At 39.1% G+C, this 23,071-nt stretch overlaps 1 protein-coding gene across 1 annotated transcript in view; it reads right to left on the bottom strand.

Moving 5' to 3' along the window:
- The window catches only part of PALS1 (protein associated with LIN7 1, MAGUK p55 family member), a 58,196-nt gene extending 38,570 nt beyond the window's left edge, over positions 1 to 19,626 (bottom strand). The window contains exon 1 of the mRNA XM_075754179.1: positions 19,481 to 19,626. The gene's annotated coding sequence lies outside the window, so the exon portion shown is untranslated. The remainder of the gene's footprint in view (positions 1 to 19,480) is intronic.
- Between the last annotated feature and the right edge of the window lie 3,445 nt (positions 19,627 to 23,071).

Here is a 23,071-nt window from a genome sequence, read left to right as displayed (position 1 = left end):
AACATATTTACAATATTCTGGGGAAAGAAATTTTTTCCTTGCTTACATTTTAATATTCCAACACCTGGTGAATTTGATAAACACATTTAGAAACATCATCTAAAGAAAAGGGGAAGACAGATATTCCTTGCAGGCTTTCATCCAAAAAATGCTGAAATGTTAGCTACCCAACTCAACAGTCTTCAAAGATGCTAGATATAAGGACCAAGACTATCTTTCAACTTTATATGATTGAGCTACAGGCTTTGCAAGTTCAGAAAGCAAACTCTCACAACATTATGTAACAAAGATACACGTGCTCGCCTCTTATGTGGCTTTCCTCCTGGGGCTCTCTTCTCAACTCTTTTTTGCAGTATTATCTGAATGTGTGACAGCAAAGTGATTTTTTTTTTTTTTTGTTAAATTATTGTCCTTAATGATTTAACCTAATTAGCTCTGTCACTACATTACTCATAGGTATGTGGGGGAGAAAGGGATAAGGATCTTCTGACTTTTTTTTTTCTTTCTGACCACAAAAATGAGTTGAGACTTCTGAAGACTGAAATTCTGCAACATAGAACATAAACCACAAAACTGTATGATTGATGATCTCTGCACTTCACAGAACTCACAGTTACTTATGCACTGCAAACTCTGAACAACCACATTTCATTTGAGCTTTTCTCTAGTTATTTATGGGGAGCACGGGGGGGAACAACCCACAAACTATTTCAGATAATCAGGTCTCCGATGTCACAAGTTTTTCATTCCTAAACTCATCTGAGACTGTGCTGACTGTTCCACTGAGCAAATTCCTAGAACACTGCAGCTTAAGTTTCAGAAGTTTTCTTCAGAAGGATTTTCACTTCACAGGCATAATTCCTTAAGGTTTTCTCTTTCTAATTAACATAATTTGTACTTTCTTTTTTTTCTGGAGGACACTGTAAGCAAGGCATAACAGTCATGCAGTGTATGTCAGTTTTTTCTACGACACCCGTTTCAATATTGCTACTATGCTGAGATGTCCTGTTAGACAAAGACGACAGAAGCTCTTGCTACTATAGAAGAAAGAAACCATCCTCAACCAGGATAAATGCAATGGATAGCTATGGCAAATATATCTCTAAAGAAGTATTTGGTGACAGTTGGAGCTTGCAGAGAAGGATTATGCTCAAGTGAATTTGTGTCCACGAAATCTGCTGGGATGTTTCTCAGGAGTGAGAAGTAGAAGACAAGTAGCAAAGTCAGAACTCAAAATTCTGCAGATTGAAACAACCGTTCACAATTTGCAAAGTGTAATTGTTGTTGTTTCTTGACACTCTGTCAGTCACGTTACTTAATATTGGCAGAGTATTTCAGTAGTTTCTTCAGGGAAATAACATAATTCATATGTTTGTGCACAGCTAACTCCCCAAGTGCTAGCACAGAACAAAGCTGACTAGGCTTTCAAGTGTGCCCTACTTTTGGATCCTTCCAAAGAGCGATCCCATAGTTCATGAACTTATGACAAAAACCAGAAAAGAGACTGTCAGTATGATTCCTTGGACTGTTAAGCTAGGCTAGTTTGCTGCTGCCAAAGACTGCTGACTTATAACTCTTGACTGCTCCCTTACGCTCTCCACTTTTGGCTTGTACAGTCAATACCTTCTCTGATAGCTTCAAAGCTTGTCAAATCTCTCTGTCATGAAGTCACCTTAATTCAACAATACTGCAGAATGTTACAAAATTTTTTTGTCTGTTTGTTTTTGGTCAAAGTGGCATGCTAAAACAGCTCACAATCTGAAAGGTGCCAGGACTGGCGCAAGGGGCAGGAACAAGTGGTTGAGACCAAAGAGGTAAAGAAGAGGTAAGGACAGAGCCAAGCAGAAACTCCTCACCCCCTCAGCAGCAGAGAGTCAATTCTAATGGAACCATATTCTATGAATGCATCCACTCCCCCACCCCACCCCTCGCAAGAAAAAAAAAAAAAAAATTCTCATCGACAGCTACTGATTTTCAAAGAGTTTTTCATCTAAAAAAACCAAACAAAACCCCACAAAAAACTACCCACAAAAAAAGTAACACACCTACCTACAACTACTTGCATCTCTTTCTGATGATGTGAGCAGGACAGTTAAAGAGCCTATTGGTTTCTCTTAACAGATGTAATCTGAGACACAGTGAGTGTAAAGGAACACAAACCTGACATTTATCTTCGAGTATATTTCCTCCCAAATAAAAATGGTATATTGAACACCCGTGTCTTGAGAGTACTATTAAAAGAGGTCTTACTGAAAAGTTTGAATGTTCATTACTTGAAGATACTCAAGTAGTATTCTCAAACTATTATTTTTGTTTAAATAGTATAAACACACTAGATGAGAATCCACAACTCATACATGTATATATATACAATGGAATTCACATATGGGTAACCACTTGGAAATGGACAAAAATTACAAATCACCCTTATTTCAAGGCTTCCCAGTATTTATCACAAAGATCTGTTAAACTTACAGGAACAATGCCAACCATGACTGAAGAACTCATGCTGACTCCTTGGTTATACTATAAGGCAAGACTGCTGAACAAACTTATACCATCTAGTAACTTAACACACAGGTCATGAGGAAAACCTTAGAAAAATGCTTTACGTAAAGTATTACCAAAGTTTCACTACAGGATGTGAAAAATCAAATGCTTTGTAAATAACCTACATTACTAGACTTCATAATAAAAATGCATGAGAAAGCTTCACAAAGGCTATAAAGACATTAGAGACCTTCTGTACCTTACAAAACCAGTCTCCTCTATTAAATTTAAGTGGAGTTGTAGGCCTAACGTTAGCCATCAGTTAGACAAACTAAGATACAACCCTGACAGGAAGGTACTAACTTCTGCAAACTGAAGTCAAGCACATAAGCACTGTGGCTGCAGACTTCTTTCACAGTTCAACTCTTTTGCTAAATCAGAGTACATTCAGTTTCTGAAACCTTGTTAAAGCAGATGCTCTTTTTATTAGGAAAACATTAGAAAATTGTGATAAACTAACAGGAATGTAAGGCTCCTTTCTGTGCAAAGAGAGGCAAACTTATTTTCTACGTAGCGGTGCAATAATCCTGTCCAGAACCCGATGCCATCACTTCAGCTGTTGAACTAAGATATTAAACATCATTAACAAGTCAGGGAAAAACACCGGTAAGCTAAGTGATGTAAGTCCCTCTGCAGAACTTTCAAATCATGCTAAGGAACAACACCTAGGAAGGTGGAATTCAGCAGAAATCTCTCTTTGCCCAAGATCATGGAGTGAATCTTTTAGTGCAATGAAATTCCAAGCCAGCATTTGAACTTGAGCAAGTATTTCCTCTCAATTCTTACACAAATGAAGCTGAAGATGACTGTTCAAATAATAATGTTAAAAACTTTTAAAACAACTTTTGCCTTCTTTGGTAGCATCTTTAAAGCCTTCTTCCCTCCCCTAATTTGAGAATTGAAAGCTGAATACTGAATTTTTGCTTCTTATACAAGAAAATTCTCAATCATCTTGAATATTCTGTGCCAATGAAATGGATAAACAGTGAAAAGTGTGTTAACCTATATTTTATACTTGCTTGTATTAACAAGTACACAATTACTCTTTCAAAAGAAAAAAACCCAACATAAATTTTGCCCTTTCATTAGAACTTTCTGAAGCATCTGACAACTAAAACTAGTTCCATAAACTCATATTACCTGCTACTACCCACTACAATAATGAAAATTGTAACAGCAAAAAAAAAATGGAAAACACAATCCAGGAACAGCCAGACTTCCTAGTTTTCTGTACAAGTTCAAAATTCACTACATTGTCCCAATTTACCTTTCATGTGTATTTTTTACTGTTATAAAACCTGAAACAAGCTTCTCAACAGAAAAGTAGAAAAGAGATAAGATATTTGGATATCACTTCTGCCTGAAATGACTGTGTATAATTAAGTCAAATCAAAATCTAATGGATGCAAGATAATGAAACATCTCTACAACAGACAAAGTTTTCCTCCTGGTGCTGATGACAGATCTCAGCAATTCAGACATTTCGTAATGGGAAACAGGAAGAGAGGAAGAACACCTTCAACTGCTGAATGCAGGATATCTTTGCATTTCACCCCTCAGTGAAGTAAATTGTATTGGTATTATATAAAAGGGCACTAAGCATGAAGAATACATTCAAAAAAGTTATTGAGCAATACTTAGAAGAATCAATCACACATCCAGCTCCTTAAACAAATACCCAAGTTTGCACAAGTTCCACACACCAGTGATGCAAACATGCATTACACCAACATAGCTGATAAACCTCTTTAAAGAAAACATCACAACACTTTATTGTCCCAATATTTAGAACTCATCATCTTACTTCCGAATCAGAAAGCAAGAACTCGTAACAAACTTTGAACAGTGTCATTTATAGCCACTCTAGGTAGCAGTGTCTTCAGTAATCATTGTTTCATTTCATTCCAAAAGAACCATAACATTGACTCTTTTGGAACAAACCTATTAGAAGTCTGAACTTCACAAGAACACACTGATGCCATCCAACTGAAGATAAACTGCTATTAAAATTCAAAACCCTAGAGTCAAATTTCCCATAATTAAGCTTATCTAAGAATGTAAGCTGTATATTTGGCAGTTCTACTTTGGGTTAAAGAATAAAGCCTTCAGTAAATTAGCCTTTAACAGGTTTTACTAAACTAATCCTTTGGAACCATAACACTCTGGGCATACGGTACTTCTTAAATTCACATTTACATAACTGTAAAAATATGAACTTTTGAGTCAAAGTATTACTTTGTAATTCCTTCAGCAAAACGATGATCCTGGATGCTGTCCTTGCACGCAAAACCCACACAGACAGGTGTTTTCCTCTCAAGAGGTGGAGACAAATCAGTAATCTAACATCAGTCTTATGTACAGGACTGCACCAGTATCACTCTGATATTGAAGCATTCCAGCAAAGCATTACAATTATGAAGTTATCCCAAGCAAAATTGATAACTGAACTGTGCCACAAATACTGGCATTCACCATCAATAATGCAGTCAGGACAGTTTAAAATATTCTCAGCACTTTTACCCCAAAACTGGCAGCCTTGCCCTATTGCAAAACCAAGTGTCAAGACTTCAATTGCTTACACCAGAAGTTGCTTACAGTACGAATGCTAGTGAGGAAGATCTTGGTTTTCCCTGAGAAAAGCCAGAGAAGGGAATGAAAATGCAAGGGAGGAAAAGGGTCTAGAACTAAATGATAATGAGAAAAGCTCGTAATAGGAGAAACCAGTATAATTTTTTACTCAAGCAATAATCAAAAGAATAGCAAAGTTGAATTACTCTGAATACCCTGCTTGTATAAAAAGCAGAATCAAGTGTCAAAGGGCAAGGCTAAGATGACAGAGCAGACAGCAAGAGCAATAACTGGATATAAGGCTCGATGCCAATATCAGCATTTCTATACACTGCTTGGGAAGCTGCCGCTGTCTTTACAAAAAGTTTTTCAGATCAAAAAGGTCAGCCAACAGTAACAGTAAAAAGTGAAAGCTGTGGTCCACTGGAAGAGATAAACTCTGTTTCCTCTATATGACAGGGGGATGTAAAGAAAGACTATTTTCTCTGATTCAGGTTTAAGAAATGTGATGAAAATTAAACTGAGAAGGTTACGTACGTAGAAATTATAGCTATACAGTCTGGCACATCTACCTTGTAGGCAACAGGAAAAAGCAGCAAATTTTGCAGAGAAAACTCCAAATATCACTGTGAAGCACCAGAGCCATAACAAGAGCACAACACACATCTTCACTGCAGTCACCCTAAGAAACAGGCTTACAGAAGGGGTTTCAGTTGAGAAACTTCATCTGGACCCTAACCATACACATCTCTACCATGTGACAGGCAGCAAGAACTCCAGTTACTACATGTCCGTGCTTCATCACTGCAAAGCTTGAAAATACTTTGTCTTCCTCTTGCCTAGCAATTTGAGAAGACCTGATCAGCCGAAAGGGAAAACTAGTTTTCCTAAACATACTTTTTCAAGATTTCACAGCAGCAAATACTCACAATGCTTTGGAGCAGCACAGCTGAAAAACTTCAGGATGCAACAATACACACCACCCATGCCTCAACACGCACATATATCCATGTTGCTCAATGAGCTTGAGTTACAGTCTTCCCACCTGAGCTTAGGACATGATTCTGCAAGACAGAGACATCCTTCACCTTATTCCAAACCCTTTCCTCACTTATTTTACATTGGCTTTGGCATCACTAGAGCTCTCCAGAAGCCAGCTGAGTGGAATAAAATGGCAGAAAACAAACCCAGGAGAAAGATACCTCCCATTCTCAGTAGCAAAAACCTCTAATGTGAGATCATCTGCATATAAAATAGTGGCCTCTTTTCATCACCAAAACAACTGCAATTTTTAATGAGTTACAGATTTTTAAAAGCTAAATTGTCACCAACTCTTACTGGGTATAGAAGAGCCAGTTTATACCTAAAAAAAAAAACCAGACAAAATGTGCACAAGAAAATTTCATGTGCTTGTGCGTTTAAGTGAAAGAACAAATAAAATCCAAAACCGCTCCAGAATGGTGCTGTGCGATCAGCAACAAATGATTCAGGAACAGAGAAGTACCCAAAGGTAACAGAGAAATTAAGAGACATACTTACCCTGCATGTCAGATAAAAATAAAGATGGCAGTGAATGCTCTCTACTTTCTCAATTTAGAAGAGCATCACAAACATGGATATAGGACTAGGATTTTTGTGTCCCACTTACAAATGGGAGCTTCTGGGTTCTGGCAAAAATAAGAACTACAGAATCGATCAGAATCCAGTAATGTCACCCAATGCAAATAAGACTACTATTTAAGCAGTATTTTCTTCATGTCTACCAGAATTGTTGCAGACTATTGTATTTGTTATTAGTGGCATTTTTTCAAATATATTAGGTCCCATTATGAGGAAAATACTTGATCCTTTCTTCTAAAGATGAAGCTAGACTAGTCTCTAGCAAGATAAATCAATCAACAATTTACAGAAGTTAGGGAGCTTCAGCTTTCTCTTGTGCAAAGAAACAATGCACACCTTCACCCAAAATAGGTTTTGCTCATTTTCTTGAGAACCAGAAAAGTCTAAAGATCAATAGTGTAAATTAGACAGAACAAGGTTTACACATGAAACAAAGGAAATACACAAAAGGATGTACAGATAAGGAACAGCCTACAGAAGTTAAATCACGTATTTTTAATTAAAAGAACAATCGGCTATTCAACAAAAAAGAGCAAAAAACTGGTTTGCTTAGAAAATTATTCACAGAAGTCATTACTTTAAGACTTTAGATGACAGTGCACAAAAGGATCCAAATAAATGCATAAACTGAAAAAGACATCCAAAGCCAAGGATACAGTTTTAGTCCAGCCATCACACAGCTATAGCAGCTAAATAATATTGTTAGGGCAGTGCTGTGGCTCCCTCCATTCTCCAGCTCAAGGGGAGGGGTGTCAGGACCTCAGCCTGTCTTGATTTTTTTTCAACCAGTAATTTTTTTTCACCACAGGATCAACCAAGTGAGTATAATCAAGAGACCTGACATAAAAACAGGTCAATTAAAACCAGTTTTCTAGCATAATTCTCAAAGTACCATTCAGTATAATAGCTGAAACAAAATACATTTTAAATCTGCAATAAAATATTTAGTCAACATTCCCAGTGAGCAGTAAGAGACCAGTAAACTTTGAATAATGGCAAAGCCTGCAGATATGAGTTTAGAGGACAAGACAGAGGACAACCACCAAAAACAAAACATCAAGTGACACTGTGAAGTCCCTGTGGCCAGCACAACTGGCAGTGGCCTGAAATTAATAAGCCATGCTGAATTTAATTTCTGTCTGTGCTATGCTAACCAGGCTCTCCAAGTTCTTGATGACTTATTAGCTCAGACACTTGCATTTTAATCACAAGTAAAGAGAACAGGGCTCTCAGACAGCAGATTGCTCCCTCTGTGACACTCCAGCACATCCCGCAGTATGGCTCTGCAGGGTCCTGGCCAGGTGGTAGGCTACTGTCTGGGCATCAATCTTAAATTCTTTTCACTCACTAGAACATGTAACTGTTTCTCCTACAGTTGCCATATAGTCTAATTCTGAAGCCATTTCATACGGTCTTTCAGGCAAAGTTAGGTAGACTGAAAATACTATTAACACAGAATTTTAACTGAGAATTGAAATTCAGGCCTTGAATTCACATTCCAGGCCAGTAAAATCAGTTTCAGAAATATTCTAATTTTGTTATAGTAAGAAAGTTCAAAAAGTAACAACAGATGTTGCAGTTCTCTATTTTCCATTTGCCAGATGTACAAAAGCAAGTCTTCGTGGCTTAGAGTCCCTCTAAACTTGAGATCAAAAGGGGGTACCAGAGATACGAAGCAGTATTAGTTTCCTAAAAAGCCCAACAGCTTAGCCCAACTTCTAACCCAGCAGGTACCTTACTCGAAAGCAGCTCCTCTAATGATTGTACTAATGCCTCGCAGACAGAGGATTTTCATTAGCAGCTCCACACACTACTTACTTTTCCACCACTCCTCTGAGCACTTGTTACATGTACTGTGTGATGATAGCAAGGGGGGAAAAAATTAAAAGCAGCAAGTTTCCAAGATTACGCTTTCTAATTTTACAGAGTGAGAATATAGGTTCTTGCCCTAGGGAAGCATTTAACACTGAGGTTTTTTTTTCATTAAAGGATAAAAGAAACACCCAACAAAACAACCAAAAAACCCACAGACGCTTTTCCTGAACAAGCGAGGAACACTACAGTGACTTTACCATTTTGTTTGGAACCTGAACATATAAAACAGCCACCACTTTTTCAAATAATGTCAAAGAAATACTGACCTCCAGAACAAAAGCTGCAACACTGTCCACATGCCAATTACTCAGAGCAATGAACTAGCAAGTCTGGTCACTGGGTTCAATCGTTAGTGCCCAAATCAACCAACTGTGATAGCGAGGCAAATCAAAGCAGGTATATCTGATTTTATCTGAGTTTTGATGGAGATTTAAAATTTTTTTATCATTAATTTTTACCATCAGCTACTTAGGAAACAGAAACAAGTTCTGGGATGTAGATTATCTGTTGTCCATTATCTCTGTTTTGTCACTTCAAACTGAATTATTACAATGCAATTTAGGTCAAATTTCAAATCCATTTGAAAATCATCAATGCAGCAGTGATTGTTGGTGGAAACAACAGACTAATTACCCAGGAACCCAAATACTTACAATAATGCATTCAATTTTCCAGCTTTAAAGCTGCAGAATTTTACAACTTTTGAAATCAAAGCAACCATTTTGTCTTCTGACATATCTGTTTACCAGAGGCACTTTGTTAAATAAAATCGTTTTATTCCACTCAATTTAAAGAAAGCATTTAAAAGGAGTTGTAGTTCACTGGTCCCCAGAGACTGCAAATCATCTCAGCAATGCAGGCAGAGAACTGTGCTCCAGCACTACCAAGGCTACAATGCCTGCAGTAACAAAATTTATTTTTGGAGAGAGGAAATAACAGAGCATAACTAGGAAGGTTTAGGTATCCCACAGTTTGGAAACTTCTAGGTATCCCACAGGTGGTCAGACTTCATCTACCACTTGCAGGAGCTTTGGAACATGAACCAAAAGCTTCACAAGCCCTTTTCCAATTGACCAATTGGTTGGAAGATACTTATCTATCTGGGATGTATTTTCAACCTGACACCAGATGACATTTTCTATTAAAAGAGAAAAATATTTACTCAGATTTATCTGGAGAAGAAGATCCAACAGAATCAGCATTCATAACCTTTGTGTTCTTGATGAACTCTACATATATGAGAAGAGATATAACTATCTCCAGATATTTAGTCAACATTCACAGATTAAAAATACGCTGAGTTCCAGGGGAAAAAAAATTTTAAAAAATCACCTAACAAATTAAGTGTTGAAATCAGAATCTATTATTTGAGGTCAATGATATTTATGAGTATCTTCATGCTCTACTAACTCAAATCATTCTAAGTATGCACCTATATTCTTTCAACACCAGTTCTGGAATTCTCAATACAAACAAGGGGTATTTATTAGAGAACTTTAAGTTTTAACAAGCTTAACTTGGAAACATACTTCTAATGCTTTCTTATTCCTCTAAATTTCAAGTACCCATTCAAACAGCTCCCATGGACATTATTTCAGAGTCTTACTTTGAGTAATAGGTCTTACCATTTTTTACGAACGACTATTTTGCTTTGGGTTCTGGACATCCTATGGTTGTGTATATTGAATTGATGCAGTGCATTTCTGGATGGCTCTACACTGCAGGTCTGGAAATCAAAGTCAGTGCAAATTTTACCTCCTAAATAAAAAATTTCAGAAAGCTACCTGTAAGAATATACTAGTATGATGACACATGAACCCTTGATACCTGCAATGGTGTAATGGTCAGCAATAATATGCTTGATTGTTCATGAATTTCTCAAAGTACAAGTCAGAAGTTTGACATGAAATTTGTTGCAAAGACATCACAGAATAAGGCCAATTATTATTTCTCCTTATGTTATTTTTTCAAATAAAGAAGAAAATAAAGCTGCATAAGAGGCTGAGCTGAAGAGACATGAAGCTTTAAGAAATTGATAGACAAGCTCTAGCAAATCTTGTTGTAGCAGATTAAGTTACTATCCTCAGCTGTAGACTCTGCTCCTGTCAGAAGTCACTGATCCCAAAAGCAGAGTTGGCAGAAGGCAACATGTGCTGACACCTCAGCCACTTCAGTGCTAGGACTAGCATCTTAGTTTGGATCCTCTCCCTCAGGTATTACACTATGAACCAAAATGACCAAGGAACAAGCACTTCTGTTAATTCTGCAAATGATGAACTAGAGCAGAGGAGTAAGCAGGGAAAGGTAAAAACCTGACATCACCAAATCTGGCAAGATTTCCCAGAGCTATAGTTGCAATCTAACTTTCTTCTAAAGTAGCCAGAATCAGATGTGCCACTTGTCACAAATCCATCCAAGAATAAAACCAACACACTCTTGCCAAAAAGTGTCAAAAAGCACAATTTAAACTGTTAAACAATTAGTAATTAAGGTTCACAGGCACTGACTGGTCATATTACATATCTTACAGGCTGAATACTCAAATTCAAATTAGCTTTAAGAAATCAAGATCTGAGGTTTTGCATGGAATTTTAATTATCACAGGAAGTCCCAACTACAGAAGTTATAAGCAGCACTAACACACGTAATACCAGAAGAAAAGCATTAAATATCTTTCTAAGATTTGACAAGAGTGCGCACTTAAGAGGGAACACAAACTAGCCTACATTTACTACCCAGCTGCTTAGGTATGCAGCTGCGTTCATTAAATATTTGTATAGAAAAGACTTTAAAAATATTGACAGAAGGAGAAACTGTATGAAGTTCTCACCAACAGAAGTCAGAAACTGGCTTAGGGGATGAAGTATATATAAATTCAAGTTTGAAACACAAGTTGTTAAATTTTGAAAAAACATATATGCAAATATTTAATACTTTACTACTACAGAAGTGGTATTTCAGATTTTATACAACCTATTAAGATTTTATACAACCTACGAAGTAAAACTCTTGAAATTTGTACTGTGTAATTATCACCCTAGTACTTTTTATTAGGATTAAACACATACAACACTTCATATAAGGTTTATAAATTAAAATCAACCACTGATGAGCCATAGAAGTGACACTCAAGGCTTCAAAAAGACCTTGTGCATAATAAGCAGGCCTAACTGTTCACTTCTGCAGATTGCCCCCTCTCAGCCACCTTTAATGGAGTTTTTTAGCTTCTAAGATTCCTTTACTTTTCCAAACAAGTACACAATATAAATTCCAAGTCAGCATCATGCAGATGCATTTATAACAGTGGGCCCCACCTAGCTTTACTCATTGTCCACCGATCAAAATTGAGCCATCAACACAGCACCAAAAAAGATAACTTAAGGATAACTTGTGCACCCACAAATTCGGTTGCTGAAAAACATCAGATGGTAATCCCTGACTATTCAATTATGAACCATTAAATGTATCTGTCAATGGATCTGCTGTCCGGGAATCTGTATAACCCCTTTTTCGAACATGCTGATATTGGTCGCCTCCACAACCCAATGTTGTCCATTGAGAGACTCAAGTCTGAGAAAGACTCATGTTTGAAGGTCTGCAAAAGGAAAGAATGCAAGAAAACGAGCAACAGAAAAGTTGCCAAAAAAAGCAGTGGCAAAAATGTAAGAAGTCTGTACTAAACCAGGAAAGATCTAAGCAAAAACAATATATCATGACCATTCAAAATTGATCATATGACTACTCCCTAATAGCTATAAGCTTATTAGTCTAAACAAGACATTGATATTAAAAAAGAAGTAGTTCAACCTAAACATTACTTTCTAAGCAATAAGCCAAAATAACTCTTAACTGCTGCTTCAAAACATCAGACAATCAGTTGCAGAGTTCTATTTTTCAGCCAAGAAGAAATAGCTCTTTGTTGCACTTCGTTTTGACCTCTCCTTACTTAAAAACTGGCAAAAGCTTAAAGAAAGTAATGATCTACAAAATATGTCAAAATAGCCAGTCTTGAATAGCTTTTCACCTATTCTGTTATCTTAAAACCATCCTCAGGAATTCTTCTTCTGGGAGGAAGAACAAGTGACATTTACTTTTTGGATTTCTAGCTTTCCTCCAGATACACTTTCAGTCCTTAATCTTTTCATCTTGCCTGATAAGCCAATGAAGAAAGAAGACATTTAAGTAGGCTAAAAGGTAGAAAAGCGTCTACCTCGCTCTGCAGAATCCTCAGATTGCCACTTTCTTCCTCTTTCCAGGAGGAGAAAAGCCAAGTAACTAGCCTCTTCAGAGTTGTAGCCAGCCCTCATTATATTGGCTTGAAGCAACATGCTTTGTCAGGAAGTGGTTGATGAAGAGTCTTGAGAGAAGATCACAACACACACACACACGATGGAATATTCTATGAACAGGCAAGAATCAAAGCAATAATTAAGTAGAAAAAGTTTAGAAATCTAACAAGAACTTAGGCTCAAACAGATTTTTAGTGCTGTGTTAAAAAAATAAAGATGTGAAACAGACATTCCATTGGTCAAAATCAAAACAAATACCACTGGGCTCATAAGTTACTTAGCCCAACAAGACAATGCTGAGCTGATCAGCTTTTACCTCACTTTAGTCTAAGACACTGTGCTAATTCCTCCCTGTGAGTAATTAGGTTACTAATTTAGAACACATCTTGAAAAAAATTAAATGGAATGGTAAGAGCTTGCTTTATGTTGGTTTTAGTTATCCTACAACAACAATCATCACCTTTAAATACATATATTCAGTTCAATTTCAACTCACTTCCCTTCTCTCCTGCATTTCAGAACTTGTAATACTGTTCAAACAAAATGCAAATGCCACTTCATAGTGGCACTAAGCAATTCCACCACCGCTTGATCCTACAGGAACTGATTCTGCAGAAAGCACGTGATGTCCACTAATGCTACGTTCTCCTACTAACACAGCACTAAGGGTCTGCTGACATCATACGCCCTTTCAGCCACCAGGAAGAAGAGGTTTGCTCTCTGAAAACAAGGATATACATACATAAGAAGTACAATCAATATAATACAAACCAACACAATCCAAACTCATCTGTGTGAAATGTCTGGATGCTTAACCCAAAAGCATAAGCTTTACCTTCAGAGATGAGAGAACATTTAGAAAACAGGACATAGTCGTGGAATTAGCAACACGTTCTCTTAGCCAATACAAGACACGCAGGTCATTTCTGCAGTGCACAATGCAGTTATCTGTAACACAGTTTTTCTACAAAAGCAACTTTAATTTTCTTAGCCAAGGTGCAATGCATTAATACATGATTAATCTATCTCAAGTCTCATTAACAGTACCTGACAAGTCAATGGCAATTTGATAAAACAAGACAAATGAGGCTGACCACTGGTTCTCAACCACAACAATGCAGGGACACCACATGACTCGATATTAAGGTCAAGCCTTAGCTTTATGCACAGAGATATCACATTCTATAGAAAATGTTGTCATGATATCTGCTGTGCTGAAGAATTTAACTCAGTACCACAACCACCATACAGAAAAACATGCTTCCCTCCCTAGATTTATCCTCAGCCACACTGAAGACCAGCTTCTAAATAAGTGATTAATAGAGAACAGGTTACCTAAGCATACTACCTTCATTGACCTCAACTATGAAAAGCATCCTAGTTAAAAGAACGCTTGGGTTTAACACTTGAATATTCAGATGAGAGCCGACTCTGCTGATCTCTCTGCCATGCAAACCAAGATGAAGATTTGGCTCCGGTGAAAACAGACAAGTGATGGGAAACATCAAAAGTAATGTAATTTCTCTCAATAGTGTTTTTTTATCACGGAATCATACCAGTTATATTTTACCTGCCTTCAGCCTTGAACAAGGTGAACTTTTTAAGTTTCATTACTCTTTCATATACACCTCATTAAAGGCAAGTGCCTCCTATGCCATCATACTGCTAACAACAGTTCACATACATATCACTGGCAATCTTTATAATATACTGTTGAAATGAGAAATGACTCTCTTAGGCACCAGCATACATTGTCCTCCTTTGATCACACAAGTTTATAGTTAGAACTCCATTCAATGCTACTGGTACTTAAATGGATACTTTTTCCAGCCCCTCCTTCCTGATTTTAAGGATATACACTTATCCTTGGAAACAGAATCGAAATGCATACAGCCACCTCCCAGCACCTTTGCCAGGTCAAAGAGCAGCTGCTGAGGCTGCACTGGCACTTCCCGGTTATCAAAGGGTTTTAAGTTTTTAGTTTCATTGAATTCCACTTTCCAGAGAGCTTGAAGATACCACTGAACAGCTTCACACAATGAAAGTAAGACAACTCACACCGACTACTCATGTAACACACAGGTATGTGCTTTAGATGCTAACATACTATTACCATACTTGAGTACTCCTAATACTTTTTGTAAAGGACTGCTTAACTGTCCAATCACTTAGTATATCCTTACTAGAAAACGTTCCTGGTTCTAAACTGCCTCCTCCCCACTCCCATTAAAAAAAAAAAATATCACAACAAAAATCAAACCCAAAAATACACATTTGAGAGTCTTCTGAATCAACTGTTATGGTCAAATAACCCAGTACAACCTTCCAACAGTTTCCCCAGAAGATGAATCCCAATGCAAGGCAAGAATGGGTTTGGTTATGGTTTGGTTTCTATCTTATTTTTCTTAAGAGCTATCTTTTTCCAGATTCTTCTATCTCTTCTATCATCTATTCTTTTGTTAGAACTTTGCAGGAGATGAGGAGTTTATTTTTATGCTGATAAGTATAGCAAATTCTGATATTTAAGTTTGTGATTAACAACCCTGAGCTGCACTGTCACATGTATCAACCATCAAGCTTTTTCTCTAATCCTAGGGAAGAAATTTTAAAAACGAAAGACTAGAAGCAAAATCAAGTATTAAAAATGTAAAACTCACATTAACTATTTCTTACTTGTTATTTTTCTTTAGAAGACAATTATGGCCAACCAGAACAGATATACGATGCAACAGGCAAATTACTTAGGGAAACACAGGGCATTAAGGTCATCTTTATAGAGCAGATCATAATTATAGGTATGTTGAAACAATTACACTTTTTGTATCTAATTATCTGGCATCTTATAAAAAAGCAGAATTAGATCCACAAGATAATCTAAATACCATGCCACCTATTAGACTCCACAACCCACATATAAGCGACCAAGCTCTGCTCTGCAATGAAAAGGGCACATTTAGAGATGCTGTTCAGGTGCCTAATACTCAACATGAGTGGGAATTGGCCAAGCCAGCCAAGAATAAACATAAAGATCTGAGGTTTAAGTCTCCAGAATATCACACCGCACTAGGAAAGAAAAAAAAAAATCCCTTTCACCTACTCTTTCAACACTTGGCCTGCAACAAGGAGACCTGGGTTCAAATCAATTTGTACTTGATCATGCTTCTTGCCAGCCCATCCCTGGGCTACATTACTCCATTCACTCCCTTCCCAAGTGGATATTACTCTAGAATGAAACTGGCTGGTGTCTGGAAGCACCTCACACCCAAACACCCAGTGGCCTGGCAGTTAAGGCATTCCCTTTGGGAACTGACTGACATGAGTTTCAAGTTCCCCCCAAAAAGCAGAGGGATTCGAACCCAAATCTCAACATACTAGGCAGGTACTCAAATCGTTTACCTATCCGTAAAGAAATGCAACATCACATCCTTTTTCTGCCAAAAAAGAAGTGTGGAAGATTAGGTCTTTCTGTGTTTCCTGCTTCACAGGAGAGAAGCATTCCTTGTACAACTGTGCATTACTAATGGTATCTCCGTTTGCTTTCTAATTTAACTGATGCAAGCTTTGAGAGTTACAGCATTTTCTTCTTCCCACACAGCTATGTATTAGTATGCAATTAGACACTCTTGCAGTATAAAACAAATCTTTACCAACAGACACACACAGTTTATCACCTCCGGTTAAAAAAACCCAAAACCCAGAAAGCCAACAACAAAACACCAATCCAAAAGTTACATTAAAATAGCCTGGCATATAAACTACCTACGTAGTTATAATTTCTTCTTTTTGTTTAGAGTTCTGCTTCATACTTTAGTCCAAACTATACTTAAAACATTTTGTCATATAGCTATATTAGGAATGCAGAAAGAAGGAAGAGTATATAAAATTTTTGTCAGAATTGCTGTACTGAAGAAAGCTCCGAAGTAGATAATTATATTAGAAAAATAATTTTGCCAGCATGAGATTTTAAAGCACAGTATAAACTGTTTCAACCAAATGAGTTTTCCATCACAGACACACCAAACCTTTTCAAATATACAAATGCCTCTCTTTGTCCATTACTAAAAGGAAAACAATACAGCAGTATTGAATATTTACAAAAAGTCTTGAGGTTTTCTGATGAATGACCAAAGTAGTAGTTACTCTAATGTTCCAAATACAGTAATATCAAGCCTTTCTGCAACGCTACCTGTCACAGTAAGTACTTGGGAAAAAAAAATCCAGTTGCTAGAACATTTAAGAATTTTAAACATGACATACGAATACAAATACAAATCCTGTTATCTAAGAAGTAGCTGTTTGAAATCTTAGCCTTCAATGTTCTAAAAGCCTAACACTAACAGGAATGCACTTAATCAAAACTGCAGACTGGAAAAAAAATGAGTAGCCAAAACAGGTAGTTACAACTGTTAGCATTTGATGTTAAGATCCAGTCTTTGAGGAGACATCATAACAGAATTTGCACCTAAAAATGCCACAGGATTTTTTTTAAAGCCTGCAACGTCAAACTAGAGCAAGAGCTTTAAATTAAAAGCAGCAAATGGAAGTGTTACGAAAATAAAATTATTTATGTGGGAAAATATATCGTCACATATGAACTTCAGACTACATTAAGCTTTCTGTGTCCATAACCCTCGGTATGAATGCTAACCTCTACACTGCATTTTTACTACTTTGCATCACATATTGCTGTGGTAATGAGAGATGCCCAATCCCCCTCAATGGCCTGAGTAACTCCTGCAGATTCCTAAGGTGGCTAAATCAGTCTAGTGAAGAAATATTTTTATTTACATTTCTCAGTAAGTTCAGATCTTTTGAAAGGAAATTTAATAAAAACTAAGTAAAACTATCATCTTTACCATCATCTAATTCTACATAGCAAAAAGTACCATCTACTGGTATTCTAAATATTGCAAGGCAACATGACACACATTGGAAGGATGTAAAAATCTGAAAGAACTACTTTGAAAAGAGTTAAGCGATCATGTATTAACATTTAACGTGGTATTACTTTATTAACAGTAACATTAATTAAATTTAACATTCTAGTATGCTGCTTCATGAAGTACTGCAATATAAATATTTGATGCCTTGTTAAGCCATCTACAATACTAACTACTAGTTAAGCTTTTAACATGTTAAATATTGAACTCTTTGGATCACAGCACATTGGAAAACTGTTCACATGTGTACAGAACAGCCAGACTCTAAAGTGTTTGCAATAACAGCTCTAAGATGACTATAAGAAAAAAAGACGTATTGTTTGTGAAAATTCAGAGGACAGATTAAAAACAAAAGATTGCAGGCTCAGATGCCTACTTAAAGGTAATTTAAAGATACCCTATTTTTGATGAATTGAGGAAAAACACCTCAATCCTCCAAAAAGACAGACAGGTCCCTTTAAGGCATATGAAGCTGTGCGCTGAAGCAACAGCCAATTAGAAAAAGACTATCACCAGTCACTTAGAAGTCTAATTGCAGTCATCGATATCTCATCACTTACCTAGAATCCAAGTATTTTGGCTGTCAGTGACCTATGGACCTAGTTTATGCCCAAACAATTCCATTATAGAGGCTTTAAGAATTATCTTTTAAAAGAAACCTTCACAGCACTAGCTGACATTTACCCCTTTAATATTCCTCACTAAGTTGTTTTTCAGGGATCTGCCCCACAGGAGACATCTAAGAATATTATTAGTTTAGAGAATTTGGGTTTTTGGTTTTTTTTATATCGATGTTTTTCAAAAAAGTCAAATACAAGTTGATTTAATTTTCTCGTGCACTCTGTCTTAGGAAGTTCAGCGTTCTTTGTTGCTTGCCTGTACAGTACCACAATACAGCCTCGGTCCCTCAGTTCGGAAAGCACATTATCGGGACAGGCTTTCCGAAAACAAACTAGTTCAGAGCCAGTACGTGCGTTAACTATCGCTGACTATAAAAACACACTGAAAGTCGCTCATATTCAACCAACTTAGCCCTGCAAAGCTTCATAAATCAATACGGAACGATCTCTTTACAGAGGCACCATTTCAAACACAGAACTGCAGACCAGAAGCGCAGAGGCGGGGAAGCCTCAAGTTTCTCCCCCTATTAAACCCCCCAGAATCAGGCAGAGAAAGCGCACAGCCAAGTACGGGAGGGTTTTCTTACAACTTCTGGGCCTAAACTCGCAGCGCCTGCCCGGGAGGCACCCCGGAGGGAGGGGAGCCGCAGGAGCAGCCCTCAGGAGGCCGGCTGGGCGACCCCGCCGCCCGCTCCCCACGCTCCCGGCTGCGGCGCCGGCTCCGGGCGCCCCGCGGCGCAGGCACCTGTAGCCGCAGCGGCCAGGGCCGCCCCTCCCGGCCGTACTCCGCGACCGGGGCAACAGCCCGGGCCATCGCCCGACGGGGCGCGGGGACGGACGCGGTCCTCCAAAAGTCGCCAAGCTTGGTCCGGCCCCACCGCCCCGTTCGGCCCCACCGCCCCCAGGCCTATGCCGGAGCCGCGGCCGCGGGGGAGGCTCCCCGGCGAGCGGAGACTGGTGGCTCCGCGGCGAGACCTGTTGCTCGCAAGCCGGGCGCGGGAACGGGGGCTGCGCTCACCGTTCTTCCCTCGCCGCCGCTGACACGCTCCGGCCCAACCACCGAGTCGAAGTCACGGTCACCCGCACCCCACGGCGTCTCCCCGCGGAGCCACCCGGCCACAGCCCCCGCAGAGCTGCGCAGCCGCCGCCAAGCCCGGCCCGGCCCTGCCCCCTCGCTCGCTCCCAGCGCCTGCCGCCAGGCCCCGCCCGGCCGAGCCACGCAGGCGCGGAGCCGCCCCCACACCCGCTGCCGGGGCCGCGCCGGCCGGCCGACTGGACGGGGAGGGGAGGGCTGAGCGCGCGCGCCCTCTGCTGGTCGGGCGGGGCTGCCCCCAACGGCCGCTGTCGGGATTGCAAGTGGCTGTTAACGGCTTGGCTTTCCTTAGCTCTCATGGAGGGGCTGGGGAGGACGCAGAAGACATGGCACTGTTCCCGTGTCTCCATCCTCCCACAGCCATGTCCCATCTCTCTACCACAGCTCGCTCTCTACCCTGGAGAAGCACCTCCACGGGAGCCCCTGTGCCCTGAACGCAGCTGGCTAGCCTGCCTGGGCTGCGGCCTGCCCCTTCCTCCTTTCCCACCTCCAGCTGCCCCTGCCAGCCCACCCGCTTCTCCCGCCTGCTGTGGCACTCCATGCCACTGCAGCCCCTTTCTGCTCTACCCTTACCATCCCTCCATTCTCCTTGTACTGCTGCTGAAGCTGCAACCCGAGCTTGAATGCCTCAGCCAGGCTGGGAGCTGTTGAGGGACAGAAGTTGTTTACTCATCTGAGAGTCCAGCCCACCTTCGGGAGAGTAGAGGGAGGTTGAGGCACATAGGTGCCCTGAACACAGTGTCCGGAAGAATGAAGGATACAGGACATTAAAAATAGTTTTACCAGATTGTTTGTATCCATGGCTGTGTTTTACAGGATCAGGGAAACATATCCTCAGAGGACTGCAGTTTAGCTTGACTTTGAGCAAAAAACTGCATTCCCATCCCTGGTTTTTCAGGCTAGCCTGCCTAGATCATTGCCTGAGGCATTAGAAGAAATGCTCCACCTAACAGGACTGGAAAAAAAGGCTTTCTTAGATCACTAAAAAGTCCTAAAGAGATACGTGCTTTAGTCCATCTCTCCATGCTTCAGTTTAGCCACTTACAAATCTGTGTCGTTTAACTCTATCATTCTCCATAGTGAAATCCAGATATAGACTTTCAACTTCCTATAATTTTACCCTATACCATGTTTTCTTTGGATCCATCCTAAAGATAGCCACACAGTCCAATTTTATAAGTCCCCAACCTAAATCCCATGGTTTTCTTTTTTTTACCATGTGAAAAGGCCAGCTGACCAGACACTAATGTACGTCCTGCCAAGCTACCTGCAGAGCAAACTCTGCAAGCATTCTACCTTTTCACACTGGGACTCCCACTCCCCAGGACAGGATGGCTTTTTGTTTGCTGTTTTCAGGGCAGCAATGTCTTGTAACTGCATTTAACCAGTTATTTCCATTCTGACCAATACAAGGGTCTTTGCGTCAAGTGAGCAAAACTGCAGTGCTGCAGGAAATACAAATGTCACTGGACTGTGGAATTATTTACTTGGGAAACAAAAATGGAGGGAAAACATAGCACGGGTAATTTGTGGCTGAGCAGCACCAAGTGTGGTTCTTTTCACCTTCATATGAAAACGGTGAAAGTTCACATGAACTTTTTTTACAAACCACTTTGGCAAAGGACCTAAGAACCAGAAACGACTTTTTCAAAATATGATACTTGCCTAGAAGATATAATGGCTGCAAAAAGTAGCTAGGTTCACCACTTGGCCGTTCACCATTGTCATCCTCATCCATAGTGATGATTAGTTTACTGTCTTTGCTACATCCAAGGTTGGGATGATCAGACCAAAAAAACTGCACAAATTCTGATTATGGTTTCCCTCCACTGACAGCATTTCTCCTTCCTTTTACAGAAAATTTCATTGCTTCCAGTGTGCATGTTGCTCAGTAGCCAGTTTTTAAACCAGGAAAAGGGAATTTTCACTATGTTGTGCAATTTGTCATAGACCAGAGAAGGATTCACGCCAGTTCTAGAGTTTCTGTTTCCCTCCTTTACTCTTTTATATCTGTAGCTGAAGTTTTAATCTTTTGCCAGAAGGGGTTACCAGACCAGGTTAAGACTGAGCTTGGGATATCTCTTGGATATATCTGCTTAGAGATCCATTTGTTTCTTTAGTAACCAATCTCCTCCCCCTGGCTTTCACAAACCCTAATATTAGCCCTTGCCCAGCTGGCAAATCCATTCATAAGATGCTTGAATGAGGCATGCTTGGCTAATTCTATCCAACAGATTAAAATATTCTGTCAGTCCAAGAAGTTGTCATACCTGAAAACATTTCACAATAGAGCACAGGATCAGCAGCATTATTTGTAAAGACCCAGATAACCTTTCTTTTTTAAATCATTGTGTTAACAATTTAAATGGACAGATCTGATGGTTCATTTTGCCTTGTGGGTGCTGTTTGTTGGCATGCTGAGAACACAAAAATTGCTGTGAGAAAAATCAACATTTTGGCTTGAATTTAACAAAGCATGAAAATTAAAAAGAATAGATGCAGAGAAAGAAGGCAAATGGGAGGATAAGGAAGGACGATGGAAAGATGCTTGGGAAGATCAAAGCTTTTAGTCTTCGTTTTGTCTTAGCTGATTAGTCTTTCATATGAGGATCTACTAAGACAGCTCTTAAAGGAAATAATGAGAAAATTACTTACCAAAATACTATAAACCATGCTGTTCCATCTCTCCTTCAAAGTTTTTAATTATTATCTTTAAGCAGAAAAGAACTGAAAAAGAATATCCAAGTTATATATTTTGTGAGCTTGGATCTTAGAACATTTTGATTTTAGACATGATTTTTTTCCATGATTTTACTATCAGGGATTATGGGAGCATTAAAGTACACTTGCAGCTACAGAACCAACATATTTAGGCAACTTTCTTTATTATTGAAGAACCTACTTTTTAAGGTTGATACATTCATTCCACAGACAAATATTTTTTAACAAAGAAAATGTTCATCTTTGATGAATTGAATTTGACATGAATTAGTGTCACTGTTTGCCAGCAAGATGCTGATATAACCGTTGATCAAGCTAAATCTGGCTGATTGTAATCAATGGAAAAATGAAAAAATATTTCTGACTGGAGCATCAGCCTAGCACAGGACAAAATGTTTTCTTTGAAACCATTGCCCTCTGGAGGGGGAATGAAAAATCACAGAAGGATTAGGTAAAAATTCCCTTTTGTGTCACTGTGTAACTGAATTTATGCTTTACAGTCCAGGAATGGTTCTACAGACTGATGCGAAAAAGGAATGCTCTATCAGAAGTGCCACAGTGGCCACAGTGCTTATGTCAGTGAAGGCTGGAGGAGAAGTAATCCCCATCTGTCTGCCCCATTACTCTCCTCCCCTTTATCTCTAAACTCTTTATCTCTAGACTCACTGAACATCCATTCTACAACAGATGTACTTTCTCTTCCAACTTCATCTTGGATCCCTTCCAAGCTGGTGTCATCCTTTGCTATTTGCCAAAATATTTTTTTATGCAATCCCTAAAGAATTCTTGCCTGCC

The sequence above is a fragment of the Balearica regulorum genome, chromosome 5 (genome assembly GCF_011004875.1).
Source record: "Balearica regulorum gibbericeps isolate bBalReg1 chromosome 5, bBalReg1.pri, whole genome shotgun sequence".
Lineage (NCBI taxonomy): Eukaryota > Metazoa > Chordata > Aves > Gruiformes > Gruidae > Balearica > Balearica regulorum.
This window is presented reverse-complemented; position numbering and strand designations above follow the sequence as displayed.